This window comes from Zingiber officinale, chromosome 7B, assembly GCF_018446385.1.
Source record: "Zingiber officinale cultivar Zhangliang chromosome 7B, Zo_v1.1, whole genome shotgun sequence".
In the NCBI taxonomy this organism is placed as follows: Eukaryota; Viridiplantae; Streptophyta; class Magnoliopsida; order Zingiberales; family Zingiberaceae; genus Zingiber; species Zingiber officinale.
In genome coordinates, this window is record NC_055999.1 from 37,627,916 (window position 1) to 37,635,031 (window position 7,116).

Here is a 7,116-nt window from a genome sequence, read left to right on the forward strand (position 1 = left end):
CTGCACGTAGAGCTAGTTCTCTACTAGGTTGTTATTTGCTTTATTTTGATTTTTCTTCCATCAGACTATGTTTTAGTTTTGTTTTGGATTTTATTTATGGATATTGTACGGATTGTTACCGTTTGATGGTCTTTTGGATGGTTTGGTTTTTATTCTACTATATGCCTGCCTGGACGGCAGAAGAGGTGAGTTCGTTGGATTTGAGCTTTACGAGTGTAGTGGAGTAGGGTGGATTTCGAGTCAGAGTCCTACTATTATTGATTACTATTATTAACTGCGTGGTTGTGACAGCCAGAGGCTGAATATCTTTATAAACTGCGTGGTGTTTGTTTTTATTTTTGTTATCATTCCAGCCGCCTGTGGTTGAAGTATATGTGATATGTAGAAAGTTTCATATTGTCCGCCGTAAGAAATTTCTTCGGACAGAGACTCCTCTGGGCGTGACAATTTAGTGGTATCGGAGCAGGTATACGCAGTGTTTCGATTTTACGATCTTTGTTTTCGGACATGGATACTTAGAATAATCGATATCGGTTTATTGGTATCGAACGCCAAAGTTGGCGATATTTATTTGATTTCCATGTGTTGGATTTTGGATTTATCTAATACCAATTCATTGGTATCGGAGCAGGGTGTGATATGGTATTTTGGACATTTTATACTAGCCCTAGTTGTGAGACAGATTAGTCCGGGCAGTTATTTTCGGTTACACGGATTTTCCGTTTCGATTATGTTATGGACTTCGTTTGGATTTATATGGATTTCGGTGTTTTTCTGTTCGGAATTCCGAGGTCAATTTTGGGGGCTGGACAGCGATGGAACATCTCCAGACGGCATATAGGTATGATGTTTAATTTGATAGTTATGACATGTATTAGCACTTTATCTTTAGTACTTGTCTGGATGTTGTAGCACATATTATATGTGATGGGTGATGGGTTATCCATTGAGCATGATTGACCTTAATAGATATCAAGGATTATTATCTCTAGTGATTTTCTTATCATACCATCAGTAGTGTTAGTTTCTGTTACTACTCGTAGGAGATGGAGGCACATACCAGCCTCTGCTATTGTTAGCTGGGTAGTGGATGATACCTACATATTTATGTTGTTTTAGCCAGTGGAGGTTTTATACTCATATCTTTTGGATATTAGGGTACCCGATACGATGAAATTGTTTATTGGGGAGTTACCATGTATGATCATTGTTGAGAATGGTTTGAGGTTGAGGGATATTGTGAGATCAGATATTATGATATGTTGATTTCTAATGATTTATGAGAGTAAATGTTATGTGGTTGTTGATGATCTTTTAGTGGATAACTATTTTGATGATCTTTTATTTGGGTTGTCATTGATGGTGATATAGTGAGTATCCTGTATGGTGTTCACAGGTTGATGTTAATAATTGGTGATCAGATTATAAGTTGGAAGCTAGAGAGTTTATGTGCCTATGAGATTTTTTATTTTAATAAATCAGGTTAATTGTGGTTAGTTAACAGGATGATAAAATTGATATTTGTTTCATCTGATATTAAACTATGTGGATAAATAATGATTTGATGTTTTGAATGCTAACTTACCCTCATGGAGAGTAGAGACTTATTCATCTGATATTAGTGGGCTGATATTTTTGAGGATAAAAAAAAAAAAATGAAATGAGGGTGTCTTGATGATATTGAATTCTAGCTTTTTCTTTTGGGTCGTACACATTTATTCATATGATATTATGTGGATTGACATTCTCTAGTTTGAGATGATGTATTAGTGTTGAATTGACCCATGAACTGATTTAGTTATTTGATAATGTAGTATACCATTTGATCGTGGTTTGATATACCTTAGTTGCTTGTGGAGGATTAAGGTATTCTTGATTAGTTAGTAGATGAATGATTTAGTTTTGTTGGTTGATCAGTAGAGGATTGTCATACTCTATTCTTAGAGGTTTGAACCTTTAGGTTATTTGTGCTTAGTTATGTATTTAGAGCACATTTGAGTACATGTTTTGTACTGACGTGAAAAATGACTGATTTAGCCATATATCATTATCGGCTTGGATAGGTTATAAAGGATCGATGTATCCTATTCCATGAAGATTTTGACCGTGGATTGTATATACCTGGTGGGATAACTTAGAGGGTGCTTTGGGATATGTGACCCCGCTGATGTAAGGAAGTGTAGAGCTAATTGCTTAACACTTATGGAATACACTCGTTACTAGTGTATACTGGGAGAGTACATTTGGATTTGTGATGATAAAATTCTTCCCATTTGATATAGTCTTGGTAGGGTATGACATTGACTTGCAATGTTATACCACGGCTGTGTATATTTTTCTTGTCCGATACTAGTTCCTTTGAACTTAGAGCAGGGTTGTTACTGGATGATTAGGCTGCTCCATTATGAGTTGTTTTTGATTGATGTATTCATGCTTGATACATATGCATGAATTTTGTTTAGATATACCCGTAACCCATGAGTGTTGGTAGCATAAGGTTGGTCTCTTTGATTGAGCTGGTATGCTGATTTTGCATGTCTATATTGCACGTATATGATGATTGTTATGTGTTGAAGGAGTCCTGGGTGGACTGTCCATTTGCAAGTAGTATATGTATCTATGTTCTGATATGGTTTGAAGGCTCCTTGTGGATTATAGATATGTAGTTCGGAGTATGTATCCGGAGGTATTATTGAAGATAGCTTGTTGATTAAATCCGAGATGTAGTATAAGTACATCGGTGGTGTTTTGATGGAGGCATTTTGTCGATTTAATCTGAGTTGTGATATGTACATATGTGTTTGATGTGGTATCTGAGGTATCTTTTTGGATTATGTTTGATATGTGAGTGCACCTGGATTTAGTATGCTTTATTGGAAGTATATGTTGGTTATACTCTTGACATAGGTGTATATATGTCATATGAGTGTTGTTCGAGGTGTATTGTTGATTTTACCTATGTTGATTTTGTACATGGGTTCGGTATGCATTGTTGGAGGTATCAAGATGATTTATACCTATGTTGTGAGTATGTTTGGTGTATATTAATTGGAGGAATATGTCGATCATACATATGTTGTGTGAGTACGTGTGCCAGGTATATATTGGTAGCAGCATGATGATTTTACTTATGCTGAATGCAGAATGTGGAGTGACTGCATTATGTCAGTTGTTGGATTTACCCATCAACTAATTTTCCTATCAGTGGATGACCCACTAGGATGCTGATAGAGTTGATGATGGATTTGATTAGTTTACTAGGTTGTTATAGCCTAGGTTAACCACAGTGGATTGTGGTAGAGAGATCTTGTACAGCCTCTAGCTGGATAGTTAGGTGCCTTGGGGTACTTATATATTATTTTGTGGTGGAGCGTTGCTCCCACATATCACGGATTGCTGGTAGCGGAGCATTGCTCCTATATTTATTGCAGATACATATTTCAGATTATTTGTGGTGGAGTGTTGCTCCCACATATTGAGGATTTCTTGTGGTAGAGCGTTGCTCCCACATATGTGGTGTTTCCTGTGATGGAGCGTTGCTCTCACCCTGGAGGATTTATTCTTTGGTGATTTATGTTATTGATGATCAGATTTTTCGATTTATTATTGGAGATCTTATGGATAGGAATGTCTGTGATACGGACATTATGTGTATTGGTTTTAGCCATATAGGCTTACAGTGCCTTAGATGTTTTCAGGGACTCGATGGTCCTGGTATGTCGAGGATGTTTGGATAGGTGTCCATTATCTTTGTGGACGATGTTGTGATCTATTACGGATCCGAGGTGAGTCACGTACACTACCTTGCATAGATCTAGAGATGATTCGACGAGAACATCTATATGTGATTATCAGTAGTGCTGGTTTGGATTGTCTTTTGTTATGATGTTTGGGACACACGGTCATCAGTAGGAGTGTACCGTGGTTCCACAGGAGATAGAGGTTGTTACCGTTGGGAGCAGCCGAAATCAGTGTAGGAGATCCGCAGTCTTTTGTGACTCGCAGGATATTACAGACTTTTCGTCGAGGGTTTCTTCCACATAGCTATGCTACTTTCACGCGTGACCATGAAAGGCGTGAAGTTTACTTGGATTGAGGATTGCAAGATCAGCTTCTAGGAGCTGAAGCGGAGATTGTTGTCAGCTTTGATTTTTGGTTTTACCCTTCGAAGAGGACAGATATGTCCTCTACACCGACACGTTTTTACAGGATATGGGTGTTGTTCTGATGCAGCACGGAAGAGTATTCTCATATGTTTCTCGATAGTTGAAGGAGCATGAGAAGAAATAACCAGTTCATGATCTGGTGTTGGCCGCTATTATTTTTGCTATGAAGATTTAGCGGCATTACCTGTATGATATTACATTGAGGTTCTCACTGACCATCCGAATCTCAAATATATGTTTACTCGGAAGGAACTTAATCTTCGATAGAGGAGATGGTTGGAGTTCCTGAAAGATTATGATTTGTACCATTAGCTATCACTGGGGAAAAGCTAATGTGGTTGCCGATTCACTTAGCCAGAAGTCCATAGGGACTTTAGCTTGCCACCGAGTTGTGGTCACAGACTTGATTCAGGGTTTCTCCGAGTTAGACCTTGAGGAGCAGGGATAGACCGAGCAGGGTAGTCTTGTTACCATGATTGCTCAGTCGTCGATCAGGACAAGAATCCGAGAGGCCCAGATGTTGGGACCTCATAAAGCTCAGTGTGAGGCAGAGTGGTTCACACTAACAGACGGAGGATGTCAAAGGCATAAGACTGCCAGAAGAGTTATGCTGACCCGAGTCGGAGACTCTTACAGTTCTCCATTTGCGACCATGTATTTCTGCGAGTTTCACCCACGAAAGGGGTGAAGAGATTTGGCATCAGAGGTAAGCTAGCTCCGCGGTATATTGGTCCTTTCGAGATCTTGGAGAGGATCGGAGCAGTAGCTTACCGACTGGCATTACCACCGTCCCTGGCAGGCGTCCTCGATGTATTCTACGTATCCATGCTGAGGAGATACGTACCCGATCCGACGCATGTGCTGACAGATATTCCAGTTTCCCCTTCAGCCTGATGCTACTTATGAGGAGGTTCCGGTACGGATTCTCGACCGGAAAGAGCGTCAGTTGCGGAACAAGACTATCCGGCTGGTTAAAGTCGGATGGCAGCATCATTCGGACGAGGAGGCTACTTGGGAGCTTGAGGATACGATCCGAGCTCGATATCCCCATCTTTTCACTTGAGGTATGTGATTTGTTTACCGTTCAGCATTTATACTTTAAATCTGTTGTTAGTACTTGCTGATGGTAGATAACGAAATTTGGGGACCAAATTTTTATTAGTGGGGGAGAATGTAAAATACCGGAAAATAGGCGAATATTAATAAGGGATTTTTCTGGAATTTTTGGAAATTTTTCAGGAATTTTTCGGAGCTCGTACGAACGAGTTAACGGGGATGAAAACGGGGCCCGGAAAAAAAAAAAAAAAAAAAAAATCTGTTTAGGTTACCCTATTTAAGCGAGGAGAAAATTATATTTATATAATCTTTTTCCTTTTATTTTCTTATTCCTTTTTATTTACATCTGTCGCCGTTTTTCTTCTTTGCCGAGCCGTGCCCGCGCGCCCTCTTTTCTCCCCGATGCCGCCGATCTCGTCCGAGCCCTAACCGCCGGGCCGGCGGTTTTCCTCCTCTCCTCCTACTTCATCCTCCCTTCCACTTCTTCTTCTTCTTCCTCCGGCGACGCCGCACGAGCACAATCGAACCGGACTATCTCCTTGCCCTAATCTGCCGCCGGCTAAGTTCCTGCTACCTTTTTCCTCTAGCCGACGCCAGCCACTTGAGTAGCGCCGGCCACCCCCGATCGCCGGCACTCGAGTACCACTGTTTGGGTTCTTCTGTGCCCTAGCTTCTGCCGCCGACGACGAGAGCCACTGCCGAGTCCTTCCCTGTGCCCTAGCCGACACTTGCTCCCGAGCCACTTCGACCACCCCGACTGTTGACCGAGCAGCACCGCTGTAAATCCTTTCCGGCACCTCTATCCTTCCGAGCAGTGCAGAGCTTGGATGTTCTTCTCTGTTATTGATCAATCCTTCTTTGTGGTGGATCAACAAGCACAACTATGAGTTAGGTAAGGATTTTTGTTAAGGTCAACAGTGATATGGATTTAGGTATACTACTATAAGGTTTTCTACTAAGTTGGATTTGGAATTTGTTTTCCAATTGGCAGCGAACGGTCTGAAGTTGCTGGATTCCGGTCTTTCCGTTGTGAATCGGATCAGTTGCCATCACAGACGACTGAAGGAGAGTTAGAGGTAAGGATTATGGTTTTGATATTTGTGGTAGATTATTGCTAGTTGAGTTAGTAATAATTAATAATTTAGGTTCGGAAGTTATGTAATGGTGTAATTGGGGTTAATGAAACTAACCATAACTGGTCAGTGGGTTAGGAATTTGTTTAGCTATTTGTTTATAATTAAATTAGCTAAACTGTGCGATTTAACACAGGACTTTGATTCGAGACGAGCATCTCGACGTCCGAGTTGGACCATTTCGATTGGAGGCGGGTACTTTGACTTATGTCTTTTGATATGCATGATAATATGTTTAACATATAACAGTAATTGTGTTACCTGTTAATTTCGGTTGGTCACTACATGATTAGTACATGTTGTTTGTTTATTTATTCTGCACTGCATATTATCTACCTGATCACATATGCCTTAGGTAGTGACCTAATCACATGCTCTGTTATATTCTGGACCTAGGGTTTATTTGATACCCTCTTCGATTTGTGTACCTTCTATTTGATACGTCTTCTTGTGGTACACACTTTGTATCTATTTATATGGATCATGCCATGTTATTCATGAGATTGCCATGTTTAGTATCATGCATCATGATTGCATGCTGTGCGATTGTCGGCTCTACTTTGGTTGAGCTCATCGCCAGTTACATGTACTGCACACATCACCCATGGATTTGTATATCTGGCTGGTGTGTGGCGGTTCTGCTGTTTGGCTCCGTTGGCATTTAGGGTAGCAGCGTGGTAGCCGGCAGATGGTGGACTTTGTTTGGCTCCGTTGGTCAGGAGACTCAACGTGGTAGCCGGCAGAGATATCCTCCCCGTCAT

At 40.7% G+C, this 7,116-nt stretch overlaps 1 long non-coding RNA gene across 1 annotated transcript; it reads left to right on the forward strand.

Moving 5' to 3' along the window:
• The first annotated feature begins 5,794 nt into the window (after positions 1-5,794).
• Positions 5,795-6,511, forward strand: LOC122003695. The gene is made up of 3 exons (XR_006118038.1): positions 5,795-6,114; positions 6,214-6,298; positions 6,492-6,511. It is a non-coding gene; the product is annotated as an uncharacterized LOC122003695 (long non-coding RNA).
• Positions 6,512-7,116: the final 605 nt, after the last annotated feature.